At 43.8% G+C, this 22886-nt stretch overlaps 1 long non-coding RNA gene across 1 annotated transcript; it reads left to right on the top strand.

The window, feature by feature from the left end:
* The first annotated feature begins 19315 nt into the window (after positions 1–19315).
* On the top strand, positions 19316–20788 carry LOC146059022 (uncharacterized). The gene is made up of 3 exons (XR_014470101.1): positions 19316–19362; positions 20400–20512; positions 20676–20788. It is a non-coding gene; the product is annotated as an uncharacterized LOC146059022 (long non-coding RNA).
* The last annotated feature ends 2098 nt before the right edge of the window (positions 20789–22886 follow it).

Raw genomic sequence — 22886 nt, forward strand, 5'->3', positions numbered from 1 at the left:
AAGTGGGTGTTTTATAGTTATTCACATCTATTGCTCTGCATTGGCCCAGTATGAGCAGACAAAATTAATTGTTTCTAGACTATTTTCTAACATGGACCTGATTAATACAAATAATAGGCAAGACTGCAAACAGTTGCTCAACGCCAATGAACAGTATATACAGTTGCAGCACAGTTCAAAATTCAAATGGGGACCCACAGCAACTGTCAATTAGTCAGTTTGGAATGGCAGTTGCTGGGTTCCTCCACTATTTAAATTTTGAACTGAGCTGCCGCCCCTCCGCTGGAGCCTCCCCTGATTATTACTGTGTCTATATTGCTTGAAACTAGCTACTCATTTTATTGTAACCAGCTAAATAAACTCTGGCTGCCCTACATGCCATGTATCTTTCACTTGTCTGTATAACTCATGCCCTATGTGTACAGTTCCAAAATATCCAACCTATAATGCAGCCACAATTGTCAGACAAATTGGACCCCAATAGTTGGCAAATCAAAAAGCGCTATAGGGTCACATTTACTATTCCACCCCACAATAAACAGTGCCTGGTTGGGTTCCATTGAAATGTTGCTGTTGGGGGCCCCCATATGTCTAGGTGCACCTGTAAATGCATGCTGTGCATTCTGGGAGATGATGTCATGCTGAGGGGACTTACTTCCTGGTTAGTCTCATGTTACTTTCACTTAGGTCTTTATTCACAATGAGGCAGACACTGTGTTGCATCCATGCTGCACGTGTGCTTGTGATTCTGCTACTATACACATCTACATGGTGTCAGAAGAGGGATTGACATGGCACACAGTCTGAGAAGAATAGATCCGCTGATGTTTGATGAAAATGTTGCTGACAACTGGCTGAGGTTTAAAAGGGAATGGCACGTGTACTGCATAGCAGGTCTTTCAGGCAAATCAAAAAAAGTCCAGGCATACATGTTTCTGAACCGCAGGCACCGATGCTGTGGACAAGTCAGATGCTTTTGTATACGCTGATGGAGAAAACAGAGATTATCCTGACATCCTACTTGTAAAGTTTGAAGAGATCTGCATGCCTGTAAAGAATGTAATTATGGACAGACATATCTTCAACAGCACAAACCAAAAGGGTGACGACACTATACAGTCCTACGTCTCCACGCTAAAGCTGCTGGCAAAGAAGTGCAATTTCGGTATCCTCACAGACGAGCTTATCCATGACAGAATCGTATGCAGCATACGCAGCGACAAAGTACGTGCATAGCTGCTGTGGGAGAAGGGCCTCACATTAGAAACTGCCATAAGCATCTGTATGCTACATGAACAGTCTGAAAAGGGCACAAGGGAGCTAAAAAAGGATGCTGAGGTGTGTGTCATGGCGGCCATTCCACACCGATCCTCCACATGTGGGAACTGCGTGGCACATGATCAAACTTCCATAAAGCAACAATCTAAGTCACGCTATAGCCGTTCACCCCGGACGATTAACCAGGTTGAAACGGAGCCAGGGTGTGACACAATTCGCATGACAGTCTGTGACAGTGTAGACTACTTGGATGAGAAGGGCGAAATTATTTATCAAGCTTAAAACAAAGCATACGAACAAGGTGGCCACAGTCAAAATAGACTCGGGAGCAAAGTGCAAAGTCATGTCCTACAAACAACTGCGTGAAATAGACCCAACTGTACAGATAAACCCACAAGACCAGATTAACTTGATAGTTTATGGTGGCCAGATAATCACCACACTGGGTACCACACAGCTAAAGTTTACCCATGCTGATTTGCTATTCCACATTGTGGATCAGCAGGTTAAGTCACTATTAGGCCTCCCTGACAGTATGAAGCTAGGCCTTCTCAAATTGGGACCTGAGGTACACGCAATACAGATGACCGTTCTGGAAATTAAAGACTTTCAGGACTTATTTGATTGCAGTACACTTGGCAAGCTTCCTGTCCTGTACCATATGAGGCTGGATGACTCCATTGTACCTACTGTCTGCCCCCCGGAGGGTCCCTTTTGCAATGAAAGACAAAATTATCCAAGAGATCCACATAATTACTCAATTGGGTGTCATTGCCCCCATAAAGGAAGCAACACAGTGGGTGTCCGCCATGGTGGCCACATTAAAAAAAAGATGGGACTGTACGTCTTTGCATTGATCCAGTACACTTGCACAAAGCACTCCTGCATCCATATCACCCTCTCCGCACCATCGAGCAAGTGATTGCTGACATGCCTGGCACCACAGTCTTCAGTACACTGAATGCAAAGTGCGGCTTCTGGCAAATCCCTTAGGATAGAGCTTCGTCCCTGCTCACTGCTTTCATGACTCCGATAGGGCGGTATGTCTTCCTCCGCATGCCCTATGGAATCACTAGGGACAGTGAGGTCTTCCAGCGTTGCATGTCCCAGTGACATCATCGTCGATGACATCCTGATATGGGGCCGTACTATGGAAGAACACAACCAGCGACTGCGCCAGGTGCTTGAACGGGCCAGTGCTTTGAACCAGAAGCTCAACCCAGACAAATGTAAGTTCAGAGTTACAGAAGTGGGCCACGTGCTCACCAGTCACGGCATCAAGCCAGACCCGAATAAGGTCACTGCCATCCTGCAAATGCCACTTCCAGCTGACCAACAGGCACTACAGTGCTTCCTGGGGATGAACAACTACTTGTCCAAGTTTGTTCTGCAATTCAGTGAAACCACTGCAGCAGCCGCTCCATGAGGACTCAGAATGGTGTTGACTAGACACACACACGGCTGCTGTTGATCGATTAATTACCATGCTGACCAATCCACTGGTCCTGCAATACTTCAACGTGCATGACCCGTTTGTCCTCTCCACCGACGCTTCACAGAGTGGTCTAGGGGCCGTGTGCCTCCAACACCGCAGGCCAGTGGCTTTTGCTTCCAGGGCCCTTACCGATACTGAAACCAGGTATGCACAAATTGAGAAAGAATTGTTGGCACTGATGTTCGCCTGCAACAGTTTCCATGACTTCATCTATGGCCGTCCTGTCACAGTGGAAACTGACCATCAGCCCCTCATCATATACTGAAGAAGCCCATCCACTCCGCCTTCTCCCGTATTCAGGGCATGATGCTCAAGTTGCAGCGGTACAACCTGGATGACGTATACAAGCGAGGCAAGGAAATCTATGTTGCTTATGCTCTATCTAGAGCCTTCCTTTCAACTACTGACATGAACTGTAAATGGTTACAGTCTGTTTAAGAAAAATAGGTCAGGTAGAAGGGGAGGGGGTGTATGTTTATATGTTAAACCTTGCCTGAAACCCCACATAAGGGAAGATATTTACGTGGGAACAGGGGAGACGGTAGAATCTGTATTGGTGGAAATTGCAGGTAATAATGGTGTGAAAAAGCTAATAGTAGGGACGCGCTTTAAACCACCCAACACTCCAATTACAGGTTGAGAAAGCAGCCATCTCAGGGGACGTTATTATTGTGGGCAATTTCAATTACCCTGACATAAATTGGGAACATATGACTTGTACTACCTCTAAAATCTATGCTCTGTTGGAAACATAAAATAATAACTATCTCAGTTTATAGAGAAACCAACTAGAAATAACAACATCCTGGACCTTCTGATAAGTAAAAATGGGGACATTCTCTCTAAAATAACCATAAGGGAAAACTTGGGTATTAGTGAGCATAATATGATCGCGTTTGATTTAAATCTTAGCAAGGACGAGTACATGGGTAAGACCAAATCTCTAAACTTTAGAAAAGTGAACTTTGGCAAGTTTGAGGAAGCATTAAAAGATATAGACTGGAATGAACTATTTAAAGGTATGAATACCACAGAAAAGTGGGGTATGTTTAAAAAAATACTTAAAGATGACACCAATAAATTTATAACTAAGGTCAACAAAAAAAGAAATGGCAGACCTAAGCCAATGTGGCTTAATAATAAAGTTACATTTGAGATTACAAAGAAAGTAAGGGTATTTAAAAGGTATAAACAGGAAGGGACGCAGGAATCTTTTGCAACCTATCAGGAATGTAACAAGAAATGTAAAGATATTATCGTAGTTACATAGTAGGTGAGGCTGAATAAAGACTTGCGTCCATCTAGTTCAACCTATGTTTATAGTAGCTTATCCCTTGTTGTATAGTATGTTCTGATATTTTAAAGACAGATTATGTTACTTATTCATACCCATGGATGTTTTTAACCAATAAATGTGTATCCAACCTTATTTTAAACGTATTTATAGTGTCTGCCGACACCACTTCTCCAGGAAGAGAGTTCCAAAGTTTGACTGCTCTGACTGTAAAGAATTTTTTTCTTCTAGATGAACAAAATCTTTTTTATTCTAATCTAAACTCGTGCCCTCGCATCCTAGATTCCTTTCTAGTAGAAAAAAGGGTGTTTGACAGTTCCTTATATTGGCCCCTAATATATTTATACATGTTGAGCATATCCCCCTTAAACGTCTTTTCTCGAGTGTAAATAGTCCAAATTGTTTAATCTTTCCTCATAGCTTAAATTCTCTATTCCTCTAATAAGCTTTGTTGCTCTTCTTTGGATTTTTTCTAATTCTATGATGTCCTTTTTATAGTGCGGGGCACAGAACTGCACTGCGTATTCGAGGTGCGGTCTAACAAATAATTTGCACAGAGGCATAATTACTTTTGAGTCCCTAGTTTCCATGCCCCTTTTAATACATGCAAGAATTTTGTTGGCCTTTTTTGTTGCTATATTACATTGAGCACTACACCCCAGTTTGTCTATTTGGACTCCTAGATCCTTTTCGAGTACTGATTTAACCAATTCAGCCCCACTTAGGTTATAACTAGCACACGGGTTATGTCTCCCAAGGTGCATGACCTTGCATTTGTTCTCATTGAACCTCATCTTCCACTTTTTTGCACACTCATCTAGATTGTCAAGATCATTTTGAAGCGTGTGACATCTTCTGATGATTTAATAACTCTGCTCAGTTTTGTATCGTCCGCAAAGATGGATACATTGCTGAGTAACCCCATCCCAATATCGTTAATAAAAATGTTAAACAAAATGGGCCCAAGAACCGAACCCTGTGGCAGTCCACTTAGTACTGGTATCATATTTGATACGGCACTGTTCACGACCACTCTTTGTTCTCTATTACACAGCCAGTTCCCTACCCATCTACAGATATTTGCCCCTAATCCCATGTCCTCAATTTAATTTATCAACCTCTTGTGTGGTACTGTGTCGAAGGCTTTAGCAAAATCTAGGAAAATCAAATCTACAGCGTTTCCATTATCAAGGTTTTTGCTAACCTCTTCATAGAAACCAAGTAGATTAGTTTGGCATGAACGATTTTTCACGAACCCATGCTGGTTATTACTGCGTAAACTATGAAGGTCTAAATATTCCTGGATACCATCTCTTAAAAATCCTTCAAATAGTTTACCCACTATTGATGTTAAACTAACAGGTCTGTAATTAGCGGGATCCTCCTTTTTTCCTTTTTTGAATAATGGCACTACCTCTGCTATTCTCCAGTCTTTTGGTACCTTTCCTGATGATAGTGAATTATCAAAGATATAATGTAGAGGGGAAGCGTTTTACTTTCAGTGGCTATGCGTTCATAATCCCTTTTAGCTACTTTGATTGCCCCTTTGCAAATTTTGTTTGATTCTTTGTATTTGGTGAATGCCTCCTCATTTAAGTTATTTTTTATAGAATTTAAATGCTTTTGTTTTATTGTTGATTGCGGACATAACTTTTTTGTGCACCCATGGTGGTTTTTTTTTATTGAATTTACCCTTAGTTACTTTAGGAATGTATTTAATAGTTAATGATTCAAGTAAATTTTTTAGAGTATCCCACATTTCCTCAGCATTTATCCCCTCAAATTTCCCACACAATTATTTTTAGGGCTTCTCTGAATAATTCAAAGTTAGCTTTTCTGAAGTTTAGTATTTTTGTCGATCCTTTATTAGGTAATTTACTGAAGTTGATTTCCAGTGAAACCATATTGTGGTCACTGTTCCCTAGGTGTTCAATTACTTTTGTGTTTGAAACTAAATCTATGTTATTTGTTAAAATCAAATCCAATAATGCCTTATTACGAGTTGGAGCTTCTACCGTTTGTGTGATAAACTGGTCTTTAAGTAAGCTTAGGAACCCACTGCTTCTTGCTGTTTTACATGTTTCGTTTTTCCAATCAATATCAGGTAAATTAAAATCACCCATAATTAATACCTGACCCTGATCTGATGATTGTTTGATTTGGTTTAAAAGAAGAGACTCGTCCCCTTTGTTTATGTTCGGTGGTCCTATTAACCCATACCCCTATTAAAATTCTGTTATTAGTTTTTTTTTTATTGTTGGTTATCTCTGCCCACACGGCCTCCGTGTAATCTTCCTCTGTGCCTGTGCTCATTTCTTTCTCACACGATGTTAAGTTATTTTTTACATATAGGCACACCCCCTGCCCTTTCTATTTTCCCTGTCTTTTCTGCAGAGTGTATATCCCTCCATGCATAATGCAAAATTGTGCGACTCGTTACACCATGTTTCTGTAATACCAATAATATCATAATCGTCCCTAGTGACCACAGTTTCAAGTTCCCCGATTTTACCTGCGAAGCTTCTTGCATTAGCCAGTAGGCATTTTAATTTATGGTTATTTTTATTTGCGTCCCTAACATTGTGTTGAATTTCTCCTCTGGACTTATTTGTATTTCTTACTAACTTCCTCGTACCCACCTCCCCCCCTTAGTAGACTCTCTACAGGCCTCCCCACCATTCCCACTGTCCGACCTATTTACAGTTTTGAATCTTCTTCCTATGTCGTTAACTCCTTCCCATACACTAAGGTCATCTGTACCTAAGAGCTGCAATGAGGTAAGATTACTGTTATTACATAATATTCCTGGAGCACCCCATGAATTACCCACAATATTACCCTTATTAGTACCCCGGACATTGCCTGTAACTATGTCCTCCCCCCCCCCCCCTCCTCCTCCCCCAAATTGATTCTTGACCCCAATCCAACTATTCTCACTATGGGTCCCATAGTATCTAGCTATCTCCCCCCCCCCCCCCATTGCCTGGTTTAAAATCTCCTCCAACCCCCTAACCATCCTTCCCCCCAGCCCCCTCCTCGTTCAGGTGCAATCCATCACGGCAAAAAAGATGGCGCCTGACCGAGTAGTCCACCCAGTGTTCCATGAACACAAATCCCTCCTTCCTACACCAGTCCTTTAGCCACACGTTTACCTCCCTGATCTCCCTCTGCATCCCTGGGCTAGCGCATGGCACTGGTAATAATTCTGAGAATATTACCCTAGATGTCCTCGCCTTTAATTTCATACCTAATTCCCTATACTCTTTCTGTCTACTCGGTCTGCGATGTGCCGTACCCGAGCACCCGGAAGACAACAGACTGTACGGCAATCACGGTCCCGATAGCAGATTGCCCTGTCTGTTCTCCTGATGATAGAATCCCCTACCACCACTATCTGACTTTGCACCTCCCTGTCTGTAATCCCGTTAGAGCTAGAGGGACCACTCCTCTGGTTGCTAGAGGGAACAGTCGCATCCAGCTCCGTCATTTCGTCGCTATCCTCCACCGAAACTTCGTCCAACCGGGCGAATTTATTCGGGTGTGATAGATCCGAGATGTCGTGCCTGTCCCTCCTGGCCCTCTTTCTGACCGTGACCCAACTGGCTGCCTGATCATCCTCATCTACCGGTGGTCCCATCTGCAACTCCTCCACCGTTCTATCTAAGCTTTGCTCGAGATTGGAAATATCCCTCAGTTGCTGAACGGTCCGCTCTAGATCAGTGACCTGGGCTTCTAGGGCGGACGTTCGCTCACATCTCCTGCAGATGTATTCGCACTGGGACATTTGCTCCATGTGCGTATACATTTTGCACGACATGCACTGAGTGAGATTCTCAATCTGGGCCCCACCCATTTTATCTAACTCCCTGCGACTAACCCCCTAGTATACAATAGAAAGTTCAATTACAATGCAATTACACACTACAAGTTAATTTCTATCAAAATATAAGAAAGTTGATACTTATCTGTTCCTGCAGCTGTGTCACACTCCTGGTGTCCTCCCACCTGATGTGTCTGCAGCAGCGACAGTAGGGCTCTTATCTTGTCCTCTGGTCTACTGCTGTTACCGGCTGTCTTGCAGTCTGCTGACACTCCACTCTGTATCTGTCCGCTTCCTCTGTAATTTCTTCCAGTTGCACATTTTCCTCAGTGGCCCACTCTCATATCATGCAGCACACTGTGTACGTGCACTTTGTGGACCCTTTAACAGGTCAGGCACATGGGCTTCAAGCAAAGAGAAATAAAAAACAGAAACAGAATGGACAGAAGCCTCTTGCAACCTGATGTAACTCCTTCTTGGATATAACTCTGCACTTAAAAAAATGGCACTTACTAAATGGCAGTTCAAATTCACAAGTTCATTACATTCACTTGCCCCCTGCTGTTTTTATACTGCTGATCAAGGTAGCTCAATTAGAGACGGAAAGGAAAATAGCATCATACAGCATAGCAAATCCCCCAAAAATTCTACAGCTACATAAATGCGAAGCATCTGAGGAAGGAGAATATTGGCCCACTGAAAAACAAGAGCGGTATCCCAATAATTGAAGACGAGGAAAAGGCAGAGATATTTAATGAATTCTTTGCATCTGTATTTACAAGAGAAGATACTACAGATGTTTTTCACCAAGAGGGTAGCACAGCGCCAAAAAAGCCACCCAGGTTTATGTTTTAGTGAGGAAATGGTTAAAAACAGATTGCTACATCAAATTGTAAACAAATCTCCAGGACCAGATGAAATTCATCCAAGGGTACTAAAAGAACTAAGCTCTGTCTTAGCACTGCCATTATACCTTATCTTCAAGGAATCGGTTAATTCAGGGATGGTACCAAGAGACTGGCGTATAGCAAATGTAGTACCTATACTGAAAAAAGGGAGTAAAACAAACCCTGCAAATTATAGACCAGTCAGCCTAACATCCATTGTAGGGAAAATACTGGAGGGAATAATCAGAGATGGCATTCAAGATTTCTTAGAACACAACAAGGTGATATGTAAAGCACAGCATGGGTTCGTTAAAAATAGATCATGCCAGACAAACCTAATTAGTTTCTATGAAGAGGTCAATAGGAATGTAGATTTAGGGAAACCAGTGGATGTAATCCTTTTTGATTTTGCAAAGGCATTTGACACGGTACCACATAGCAGACTTTTATGGAAAGTAGGTAAAATAGGGATGGGGGAAATTGGGTCCAACCATTAATGATATAGGTGAAGGCCTGCAAAGTAATATTGCAATACTTGCAGATGACTTAAAACTGAGCAAAGTAATTAACTCAGAAGGGGACGTGGAAGTACTGCAAAACAACTTGGTTACACTTGCAATGTGGGCAGCAAGGTGGAAGATGCAATTTAATGTAGATAAATGCAGAGTAATTCATTTCGGGAGCAAAAATACTCACGCTAGTTATACATTAAATGAGGTTAGTATTAGGAGCTCTGCAGTGGAAAGGGATTTAGGCATTTTCAGAAATGGTAGAATGCGTAATAGTGCACACTGCTCAAGTGCTGCAGCGAAGGCAAACAGGACCTTGGCATGTATTATTAAAAGGGGAATGGAATCAAGATACGCCAACGTGATAGTACCACTTTACAAATCATTGGTAAGGCCTCATTTAGAGTATTGTGTCCAGTTCTGATCACCTCACCTTAAAAAAAGATATAAATTAACTTGAATTGGTTCAGAGAAGGGCAACTAAATTAATAAGGGGTCTAGAGTCGACAGAATATAAATTGACCATGCTTTTTCGCTTTGTGCACCCTGCAATGCCTTACATCCACACCAGCCACGGGAGCCCATGCTGCTCCATAACATTCCTGATCTTCCATGGTCCATTCTGGCAGCTGATTTATTCAAATGGTGGGGGAAGGAGTACCTTGTACTAGTTGACTCCTATTCAGGATGGTTAAACTACTTGCCCAGCACCACAAGTCATATGGTAATTTCAAAGCTGAAAAGACACTTTGCAGCACATGGCACCCCACAACAGCTGATCACTGATAATGCCATGCAGTTCAAGAGTAGAGAGTTCAAGGACTTTGCAAACACATGGGACTTCCAGCACATCGCTAGTAGTCCACACTACCCACAGTCCAATGGGTTGGCGGAGCGTGCAGTCCGTTCTGCAAAGCACCTAATGGAGAAGTGTGCACAAGATGGATCAGACATATACTTGGCAATGCTAATCCTGAGATACACACCCCAAGATGGACTCCAATCCCCTGCACAATGCCTATTAGCACGGCGCACTCACACAGGCATCCCAATTGCAAAGCAGCTCCTGCAAACCAGAGTAGAGCCACAGGTACGGGAAACCATCAGCAAGCACAGAATGGCTGCCAAAGCTTCTTATGACAGATCAGCATACTGCTTGCCACCACTGTCTCAAGGCCAGCCAGTCCGCATGCAAACCGAGCAAGGATTTGACAGAATGGCAGTGGTTCAGCATCCTGCAGTTCGTCCAAATAGCTATGTGGTACAGTCTGATAATGCCCTCTATGAACGCAACCGCCATCATCTGCTAAGTGTAACTGAGGAAAGCTCTACGCGAGACAGTCATTAGGTCTACAACAACTAGGTCGACACCACTAGGTCGACATGGGTCAAGGTCGACAGTCAAAAGGTCGACATGGGTTTTTTCACAGTTTTCTGAGCCAATGTGCCGACAGACGGTATTTCATGCCCTACCATCCACTAGGGTGTGGTGGGAGAACAAAATAGTGTGCCGAGCGTAGCGGTGCACTTCAAACGGTCTCCATGTTGACTGTCGACAAGCGGGTAAAAAAAAAAACAGTGAAAAACCCTATGTCGACCTGTTGACTTAGCCCATGTTGACCCATGTCGACATAACGCTTGTGTCGACTTAATGTCATGTCGACCTAGACACATGTTGACCTTGACACATGTCGACTTTGACATATATATATATATATATATATAACAGTTGCATGGCCCGGCACTCAGCTTACTTGGTCAGTGTTGAAATGCTCACGGTGCCCTCATATGACAGATAGTCCAAGATACCAACAAATGGAAGCAGCACTCACGAGGCTGTTCAATTTCAAGTAGCATGTCTTTATTCCGACATGTTTCGGGATATTTCACCCGTCGTCAGGGAACAAGGTACATGTGAATCAATACAGGTTTTTATTCACCACAGAGTCCACCCTTACCAATCAGGATAGAGTGCAACAAAGGCCACCGCCCCTCACACCTGTGTCCACACTACCACCAATTGATCAACACTGACCAATCAGCGGCACGCTGAACAGGTGAAGGTACAAGGGAAGCCTCAGTGCATCCCATACCCAGTGCAAAATTTAAAAACAAATACATTAAAATACTTTTGACCAACGGAGCAGAAATATAAGAAATATACATAAACGGCTGTCATAATATTAGAAAAGATTGCAATGTAATATACTTTAAATAGGCAGAAATAGACACAACAATCAGTTACACGAAAATTACATTGTATATACAATAAATCTATCAAATAATATATTGGCCAACCAGCCAGTGTTGGAACACCAATGCTGGTGTCCACATCTATAGCTACAGGAAGCAATGCATACTTAATTTTTAATTTAATCCCTTCGGGGATAAAGTTTCCAGTTTCATAATCCACCTCCCCTCCATACGAAGCAACATCTTACCACGATCACCACCCCTTTTGGTCCGTAGGCTGGCAATTGTATGCCCAGCATTAGCACAGTGGCGTGCCACAGGTTGGTCGCTATCTCCAGATGAGATTGCCGCTCGAATGGCAGACCTGTGGTTAGCCATGCGCTGACGGAATATAGTCTCCGTCTTGCCTACGTATACGAGTCCACAGGGACAATATATCAAATAGACCACAAATTTGGTGATGCATGTTATCACATGTCTAATATTAATCTTCTTGCCGCTGTGGGTGCAAAAAAATGGTTCCCCACCAAGAGTGAGCTGCACGTTGTGCACCCCACACAGCGGTAGCACCCCGGAGGTTTAGTCATAAAGTGTGTGACAGCTTCTGCTTTCGATAAATCGGTCACATCAATCTTCACCAAATAGTCACGCAAATTGGGTCCTCGGGAGTAGGCTGGTAACAGACGAGTGCCCTTAAGTGCTGGCAGATCTCGATCTGTATTAATAATGTGCCAGATCTTTTTAATACGTTTAGTGATTTGATTACTTGATGTACTGAATTTGATGATCCATGGAATGATATTGTCCTTAGTAGCATTATTGGCTTTATACTTATTAGTTAGGCAGTCCTGCCTGGGAATTGCAAGGACTTTGTTCTTAGCACACAAGAGATCTTTCTTATCATAACCACAGTCAGCAAACCTAGCAATCATCTCGTCAAGTGTGGACGTTGTCTGGTCAGGGTCACTAGTGATTCTGCGGACCCTGAGCATTTGAGAAAAGGGTAATCCCCTTCTCAAAGACAGGGGATGGCAACTGCTATGTAGGAGTACTGAATTGCGGTCAGTCTCCTTGACAAAAAGGCTGGTACTAATGGTACCACCAGTTACTTTAATACAAACGTCAAGGAAGTTGACCGTGTCCGGGCTGATCACGTAGGTAAACTGTACAACATGTCTTGACTGGTTGTGTCGATTAAGGGCATCCACCAACGTCTCATCCGTACCCGACCAGATAAAGAGGAGGTCATCGATGAAGCCTACCACCATGCGCATCCGTCCCCCAGATACCAGTGGGGCTAATGAACCAGTCTCTAGGGCCCACAAAAAGCTGTTGGCGTACGATGGGGCCACATTCGACCCCATCGCACAGCCAAGCAGCTGCAGGTAATATTGGCCATTAAACAAAAAATAATTACGTGTCAGCACAAGTCTCAGCAACGCCCAAAAAAATTTAACAGAATTCCCCTTAAACAAAGGGTTACCTGTGATGAGCCTCTCAACAGCATCAATCCCCACCTCATGGGGGATGCACGTGTAGAGGCTCACCACATCAGCACCGCACAACTGTATCTCAGTATCACTAATGTCAATATTCTGTAATTTCAACAATAGATCATTGGTGTCCCTGATGTAGGACGGAGTTCCCTGTACACAAGGATTCAGTAGGCTATCAAGGTACACAGAGATTGGCTGAAAAAGGGAACCCCTGGCAGAGATAATTGGTCTGCCAGGGGGATCCACCAATCTCTTGTGCACCTTGGGGAGAGTATAAAATAGCAGAGTAATAGGATGTTGGACCATTAGTGCTTTTAACAAATCAGATGAGATAACCCTATCTTCAAATGCAGACCTTAATAAAGTATCCAACTCCTGTTTATAAGCCACAACCGGATCATGTTCTAAATGTGCATAGACGTTAACATCACATAACTGTCGCTGGCATTCAACAATGTATGCATCAATAGACTGTATTACCACTGACCCCCCTTTATCCGCGGAGCGGACTACAATATCCCTTCTTTCCTTTAAAGATTTCAATGCAGTTCTTTCATCACCCGACATATTGGAGTGTTGCTGACATTGTACCGGGCAAGACTCAATCACTGAAGATAGCATACAAGTAAAGGTTTTAATAGAAGGGGAAGTAGAGGGGGGTCAAAGGATGAAGGTTGCATAAGTTTTCGCAACGTGGGGGAAATGTCACTCACAATTTCTGGGCCATCTCTGGTACCGAAATATTCTTTCAAGCGTATCGATCTCGCAAAGCGGTAAGAGTCCACTTTCCATTGTATCGGATCGTGATACGTCGTTGGCACAAATGATAGTATAATTTATCGTTTCCCGCAGCCACGTCCTCTCCCTCTTGTTATGCTGCCCCCTCCACGTTCTGTGGCGGCGTCTCCTTGAGTTACCGGTGGGGTCCGCTCCCCTCCTGGTGCGCACCCCTAAAGGGACAGGGGCCCGTCATCGGTTCTGGTAGCCGCCGACATCACTGAGAGAGGTGCTGGAGCCATCATTGGTAGGTCGATTAGCTCGGGTCATTCGTGGTCGACGTGTCTGTTGACGGTAATCCCATGGTTGTTGGTGGATTATGAAACTGGAAACTTTATCCCCGAAGGGATTGAATGAAAAATCAAGTATGCATTGCTTCCTGTAGCTATAGATGTGGACACCAGCATTGGTGTTCCAACACCGGCTGGTTGGCCAATATATTATTTGATAGATTTATTGTATATACAATGTATTTTTTGTGTAACTGATTGTTGTGTCTATTTCTGCCTATTTAAAGTACTGTATATTACATTGCAATCTTTTCTAATATTATGACAGCCATTTATGTATATATTTCTTACATTTCTGCTCCGTTGGTCAAAAGTATTTTAATGTATTTGTTTTTAAATTTTGCACTGGGTATGGGATGCACTGAGGCTTCCCTTGTACCTTCACCTGTTCAGTGTGCCGCTGATTGGTCAGTGTTGATCAATTGGTGGTAGTGTGGACACAGGTGTGAGGGGCGGTGGCCTTTGTTGCACTCTATCCTGATTGGTGAGGATGGACTCTGTGGTTAATAAAAACCTGTATTGATTCACATGTACCTTGTTCCCTGACGAGGGGTGAAATATCCCGAAACATGTCGGAATAAAGACATATTACTTGAAATTGAACAGCCTCGTGAGTGCCGCTTCCATTTGTTGGTATATATATAGATATATAGATATATCTATATATATATATCTATATAGATATAGATATATATATATAGATATATATAGATATATATATATACAGTATAATGTATGTGTGTAAATTTGTGTTCAGTAATAGCACAGTTGGCAGCCTGCTGCAATATTGTTTTCAGATTCTCATTATATGCAGTGGTCGAATTATATTGCAGTTTCTCATAAAAGAAATCACTGAGAAACTGTAAGCCTTCATTAAAATATTCTTCTTTGTACATGATGACCACTACTCCCCCTTGTCTGCCTCTCAAAATGATCTGCATATTAATTTTTTTAATCCGTCAAAGCAGATTTTTCAGCCCTTTTAAGATATTTATTTTATTTATCTTTTTTTTTTTTCTTCAAGCTACAGTACTGCTTCAGATCATCAGATGTCATATTTTTTCATATGGCATCTAATGATCTGAAAAGCTGAAGATGAAACCTCCCAGGAGACCTATTGTTTCCGGGATTAATTCTATCCAAAGGACTTAATATGAGAACACTGAAAATGACATCCTGCAAACCTATTTTTTTGACCAAAACCTATTTAAAATAATGTATTTGCTATTTTAGCATATTAAAATGTCATCTGCAATGTTCAAATGGATAGTACAGGCACACAATCGATAATTGCGTCATTGGTTCCAACACTGTGCCGAACTATTGGTGGTACCAGCGTCAGCTCCTCCACTGTGTGATCCCCCCTCCCTGCTATCTCACTAAACACTCCCGCAGCAAAAGGTTGACAATAACAAGAAGTTGTCATGCACAATGTCAACACTGAGAAAAAAAGATCAACACTAGCAAAATGTCGAGAAAGGTCAGCACATGTGAATAATCAACTTGAGTTTTTCATGTTTTTTTGTGTCCGTGTCCCACCTACCCTTGAATGGCTGTCTTTGCTTGCCATGCTTCAGGCCAATTGGGGTACCCGTGGATGGTAAAGTATGATAAAGTTCAAGAAAATGTAAAAATGCCATGTCTACCTGGTGTCAATGTCAAAATTGTGCACGTCGTCGTTGGTGTTGACACAGTGACTGTCGACCTTGTCATTCTCTGTCAATAATCCGGAGACCATGCCACTGCAATGCTACAACCAGAAACTAGAAGGATGTAAGGGATTGCTATGGTACGTACAATGTAGTAACATACTGGGTGACAGTTATTAGAGATCGTTGTTGCGTTTTTTGGCCATTTATATCGCAAAAACTGCCGGGTTTTTTTTCCCCCAAATCGACCACTTAATGGGTGGCGATTTGCGGCATAAATCGCACTTTTGGCCGCTAATTCGCACTTTCTGAAAAGCCGATTTACAGCATCGCATCCAGATGTTTTCCCATTGAAAAAGATACAAATCGCTAATTTAATGTCTGCCGCATTTCGCAAGTCCAGGGTGGCGGTTTGCAAAAAATCGCCACCGTTTGAGCATAGAAACGGTTAAATCTCTCACAGGTGACCCACATACCACTTACTAACTCCCCTACATATACTCCCACATGATTATGGACACCTGTGAGGCTGTTTGAGATGGACATTTTGCACAGTGGACTGGAGGTGCTAGTGTGTGAGCTGGGCCATTTGGAGGAGCTACGCGGGAGGGATGCTGCTGCTGCCCACCAGATCCAGATACCCCGACCACTCCGTGCTTCTCGTCGGTACCGTGCTTGGGTGTACCTGGACTCCCTCTCTGATCAACAGGTGGTGGACATCCAAACCACACAGTTTGATATTAGGCGCTGATTTGTTATTCGGTACTGCTGCTGGGCCGTAAGGGGGATTACCAAACCCCTTTGTGAAACAATAATGCAAAAGAGAAAAGTGGACCAGCGCTGTACTGAATATAACAGTTTAAATTTATTAAAATATAAAAAGTAATATATAATTATCACATTTATTCAAATATAACAATTGGCCATTTTCAGACAAACAAGACTTACACACATATAAGACAAACACACCCCTTGGCGGTGAACTGGTTAGGTTTTTTCATGCGGTTAGATTTTTTCTGTTTCCCGATATATCGGTTAGTTGGGTTAGTTCTTATATATAAACACAGTCCCCACAATATGTGCACATTTGGTTAGTGGTATATTAATTTGTAATCCAGGGAGGACTAAATGGCTTACTCTCACTTGTAAGTTCTCTGACCTGTAGTTTTCCGGTCTTATCCGAGAGTTTCAAGGAGATCCGAGTATTGTAGCCTGCCAATGTCCCCCTGGTGTCACCTCAACGCGTTTCTCCGCCTGGACAATCTATCAGCTGCTTCCTCAGGAGGTATGGTAGGTGGTGGACATGTTAGGTTGAACCGACAGAACCTGTTGAACTTATATGAGCAGGTGAGAGATGATTTGGAACCTTGTGGGGGGGGGGCAACTATGCAGTGTCTGGGCTGCAGAAATTAATGTGCGCCCTCCACTTGTTTGCCACAGGCTCCACTCAGTCTGTGAGCTCATGGGCCTTGGGGGTGTCACAAGCCACTTTCTCTAAACATTTTTCTCAAGTGTTAAATGCATTAAAGAAGCTGTGGCGCACATATATCACATTCCCACGTTGTGATTCCGAGTGGCAGGACCTGAAGGTGGCATTCTATCGGCTCTCAGCATTTCCAAATGTGCTGGGAGCCATAGACTGCACCCACATTGGGATTCGGGCCCCGCACGTGAGGGAGCATGTCTATGTTAATCGCAGGGGCAGACATTCCCTCAATGTGCAGGTGGTCTGCGATGCCAACCTCAGAATTCTCAGTGTGGTTGCAGGCTACCCCGGGAACTGCCATGATGCCTATATCCTGCGGCACTCAGCTCTCTGGGACCGTTTCCACAACAACACCATGCCAGAGGGCTGGCTACTTGGTAAGTCACTTACCACTGTTTACATGATGTTTGCTTAGCTATGTCTTTACCTTTAACATCCATGTGTGGAACCTTCTAATCAAGAGTCATTTCTGTTGTAATTCTTTATACCAGCCCAAACAATGTAGTATAGGCTGCTACTATTATGTACCAATTACCCACATGATATGTGACCACACAAATCCCTTTACATGTTAGGTGACTCAGGATATGGGTGTCATTTGTGGCTCATGACACCTCTGCGGAACCCACAAAGCCCTGCACAGCACCGCTACAATGCTGCACATATTGCTACCCGCAATGTAGTGGAACGCACCTTTGGGGTGCTGAAAAGCCGATTTCGGTGTTTGGACAGGTCAGCAGGTACACTGCTATACCACCCTGCCAAAGTGGTTTTGGTTGTCCAGGCTTGCTGCATGCTGCATAACATAGCTTTGGGTCAACCAAATTATGTCGATGTGGCCCCTGCAGCAGTCGTGCAGGAAGCTCAAACTACTAATGTTGTAGTGCGAGGTACACGGAGGGGGGATGTGGTTCGTACACGGATGATCCGGCAGCATTTCACAGGTAATTTGTGTGTGTACAATGAATAGTAATGGGGAACCTGTAACACACATACATTGGTAACATTACATTTTTCCCTGTCCATGTTAATTGCCCAGAAGCAGACCAACACTAATGGACAACACCTGAAAGCTACCCCACCACAGCATATTTGGAAAAAATGGGAGGGTCACCAAAGGTGGCCCAAGGGCGCCTGAGAGGAGTTGTTTGGCCGAAGCAGCGGTCTCGGAGCTTGGGAAGTCAAACCCAAGGAAAGATAAATGGAAAGAAAGGGGATTTGAGACCGCGCTCGCTAAAGATGCATGCAACAGGTGTGGTTAAAACATTTATTACTGAAAAAATATTGCATATAAAAACTGTATAATAAATATCAAATAAAAGATAAAAGAAATTGAAATTATCACAGATAAATATAGAGAGCAGGGATATTCACCCACAGTCCGGTTAGGAAATTGTCCTGTATCCGTTCCTAGGTTGCCTCCAGGTGAGTGTCCTGTACAGAGGATATCGGTATAGGGGATGTTGGTTGGGAGAGATTGTTGTCTCCAAACCAGGGAGCTCCTGATGTTGAGTGGTGCTCTACCTGGTGGGCTTTGATGTTGTTGCCACTTAAGTTCCTTGGAAAGGAGGATGTTGGTCTCCTAACCAGGGAGCTCCTGTTGGTATGTGGTGCTCTACCTGGTGGGCTTGATGTTGTAGCCACTTGGATGCCTTGTAGGGAGGATATCTATCTCCTAACCAGGGAGCTCCTGATGATGCGAGGTGCTCTACCTGGTGGGCTTGATGGTATTGCCACTTGATTCCAGGATGGAAGGAGATTCTGGAGGCTGGTCCGGTTTACAGGATATTGGTGTATGTGGGGTCTGCCAAGTGGGGGTGTCCCTGCTCCCCTTTACCAACGCGTTTCGCTGAAAGCTTTTTCACCTTGAAAAAGCTTTCACACTTTCACACTGGTGAGTGTCCTCTGTACAGGACACTCACCAGGACTCCTCTGACACTCACCTGGAGGCAACCTAGGAACGGATACAGGACAATTTCCTAACCGGACTGTGGGTGAATATCCCTGCTCTCTATATTTATCTGTGATAATTTCAATTTCTTTTATTTGATATTTATTATACAGTTTTTATATGCAATATTTTTTCAGTAATAAATGTTTTAACCACACCTTTTGCATGCATCTTTAGCGAGCCCCACCACAGCATACTTTATGGCTGGCAACATGATAACACCTATAACAATGTCAAGTAAGTACTGTAGTTTTCAGTGTGTGCAAATGTTGGCAACTACAAATTAACATAGGCTTCATGGATGGAGGTGACATGGATCACTGATCTCAGGTGCTTGAAATGGTGCAAAAAAAGTGGTGCCTACATACAGTATGCAATTCCCAATGCTTATCCCCTTCAAATGTGACTATTTCCTTAAAATCCCATTACTAATAAGCACACCCAACCCAAAGTCCCATGGCTGCTAAAAAGTCACTAGTTGACAATACATAATAGAACAGTGTGGGTAATCATTTGGAAAAAATGACAACAAGTTTGCTGGATGCAAATAATTTTTACTTGCAGAAACATGTGGCCATAGGCCATAGCATATGAAACATTTGCAGGAAGAATCACTGCAACAGTGAATGCAAAAAAAAATAAACATGATACACATGTAAATGCAAAGAAGATTATTCATGTTTAAATACTGCCCCGGGTATTAGCACCCTTACCAGTAGTGGCACCACCCCCCCTAGTACGGACACTACGCCGTGGGGGAGTAGTGGGGGACCCACTCATGGGTGTGGAGGATACACTACTGCTTTGGGTAGATGTGGTTTGGTGCTGACCTAACAAAGTATTAGCACTGAGGCTGATTTGCGTTTGTAGGGACATCAACGCAGTTGTTTGCCCATTAATTGCTTGGGTCTGTTCAACCATGTTGGTATTTAGACCTCTAAAACTAGTAGTTTGACCCTGAATGGCTTGGCGAATTTCTGCTAAACGTGTGTCTAATGTAGAGACAAGACACATTTTTGTCCCTACATTAGCCCGAACACTTTGCGAAATTCTTCTAATTTGCAGAGCTATGTTCCGCACATACCCCTTCACCGTTTCTAGTTGGGTGGTCTGCACCTCCATAAAAGCGAGTTGTTTCCCCTTAAAAATATGGATGGATTGCGCCAACTCCTCCGCACTAGTGGGGGTGTTGGTGGGTGCAATGCTTGTGGGCTGCTGCCTATGTGACTGCATATAGGGGGCTTCATTGACTGGGTGTGCTAGGTTTTGTGCAGGCTCCAACGATGTCACCGTCTCCAGTATGATTTCACTCATGTCGTCGATATTTTGCATGGGATCCATTGGTTCAGGCATCGGTTGTGAAGGACCTACACATGAGAAAAGAGTGGTAAGTATGCTATGCAGATTGGTGTATGGTGGGTCATGTTACCTTATTTGGAATGGTTAGGTGTTGCTCATGCATTATGCATTGGCACAGGCTACTGTGGTGGGGACAGGCATGTGTGTTTTGTGCAATGTGTGTGTGTAACACTATGATATCTCACCTGCAGACTGGACAGTGTCACCAATCGGATGTGGCTGATGTTGGTCAACAGCAGGCTGGGACTCCGGAGCTGGAGCTGTTTGAAAGAAGAAGACATTTTCTATTATTATCATTTGCACCTAACTGGCATTTTTCGCATGATGCAGATAAAAACTTTACCTCAATCAAACTTTTTGACCCTGATATGATTACATAAGGAATTTGAAGACTTTGAACTGAAGTGGTTATTTGAGTATTATGACTGTGAACAATATTTTGAATCCACTTGCAAATAACAGGAAAGACCAGCAGATTAGACATGTAAAAGTGACTGTAAAGTGCTTTGCCAACTACCCAGAGGATTGATAAGGATTCACAATGAAGTACACTGCAAGCCTACAGTGTTTAGGACAGCACACATTAATTGGATCTGTGGAACTACATAACCCAGCAACATGCAGAGTCCATTATTTAGCAATGCAAGGTAGCAAAATTTGATTTTGCTGGGATATGTAGTTCCACACACAGCAATCTTTTGGACACATAAAGCATAGCAGCATAATAGCATGCGCACATGACATAGCAAAATGTTACATTGACATGTGTGGACACTTACCAGTTGGCGGTGGAGTGGGGGGCCTGTCTGTGTCGGCAATGTGGATGCCGGGAAGCACCTCCGGTGGGATGATTCGGCGTAGCAGCCTCTCATATGCCTTAAAGCGGACCTCCTGCCTAAGGCCACCTCCTGTGCGACAGGCCTCTTTCTTCTCCAGGGCAAGCTTGGCTTTGAGGAGGCCTTGATGTCATTGTATCGCTTTTTGACGTTGCGCACACTCCTCTTGTGTGTGCTAACTGCATTTACGGCAGAGGTGATACTGTCCCACATCCCCTTCTTCCTTGCCACACTTGTGCGATGATGGTGAGGACCAAGTAGGCGGTCATACAGGGGCAGGAGTGCACGCACCAGGGCCATATTCTCCTCATATGAGAACCTGACTTTCCTCCCACTAGCTGTACGAGCTGCATCATCCTCCTCCACATTTCCTGCCTCACCCTCTTCCTCCTCCTCCTCCTGTCCTGGTTCTTCACCCAGCACCTCCAATTCAGCTTCCTCTGCCTCCTGCACAGGCCAGTCCACCTCCGAGAAATCCCCCTCTTGCAGCTCCTCCTCTGTGTGCCTGGCACTCTGTTCCTCCTGTGAGGACACCTGGCTTGTGCCTGCTTCCTCCTCATCCTCCATAGCCACCTGCTCAGCTTCCACCATGTGGCCTCTCCCTGGCGCAGCTCTTGCTGTGAGCATGCTGGCTCTCCCTGTCCTGCCTCTGCCAGTGCTGGCTCTCACTCCCCTACCTCTCCCAGTGGTTGGGGTGTTTGGGCCCAAGCTGGCTGTCCCTCTGCCTCCTCTGCACCTTACAAAACCTCCTCTCCTCTCCATCTCAAACGCCTTACTCCCTTTCAAAGGGTAAAATGGCGTCTGCGCCCCTTTATATAGGGGGTGTGATGCGTATTGCAAGGGACTAAGGTGGGCCAATAGGTTAGCATGTTGTATGGGCTGTTCAGGTGTATTGGTGTAAATCGCACTCCGGTTGGCCGCAAATACGCACATGACCGAACCCGGAAATCGCACTTTTATGGTGTATTACATCGACTCAATTCGCACCTTATCGCCGTCTATCGCCATGTATCGCACTTTTCGGGCGGCTTTGCGCCAGCCATTCAATACACGATTTCTGGGAAAAAATGCGATATAAAAAAATGGCGATACACGGCGATTTGAGTTTAAATTGCATTTTGTCAAAAACGGTAAACACAATAAATCTCGCCCATTGTTGCAGTGGTGCAAGTAGAAAAAAAAAATCTTAGTGGTACTGTGCCGTGCGCCGAAAAATGGGCGTGGTTAGGGCGTGGTCATGACACAAGGGGGAGTGGCTACATGACTAAACTTTAAAACACAATGACATTTCTGTTTGGGCTTGTGCATTGCATCCTGCACACAAAATGTAGGAACCAGATAAACTACAAACAGGGATATTGCACGCCGAAAATTACACAGTAATGCCTGTTGCGCGTCACACACCCAATACATATAATACCCATGCCATAATGCCCATTGCACCGCTGCCGCACAACTGATGTCCATTACTAATATGTCCCCACAGTGCCACACATATGCCCCCACAGTGCCACACATATATACCCCCACAGTACTAAGTATGCCCCCAGTGCCAGATATGCACAT

The sequence above is a fragment of the Crinia signifera genome, chromosome 2 (genome assembly GCF_055691185.1).
Source record: "Crinia signifera chromosome 2, ASM5569118v1, whole genome shotgun sequence".
NCBI classification, from domain to species: Eukaryota; Metazoa; Chordata; class Amphibia; order Anura; family Myobatrachidae; genus Crinia; species Crinia signifera.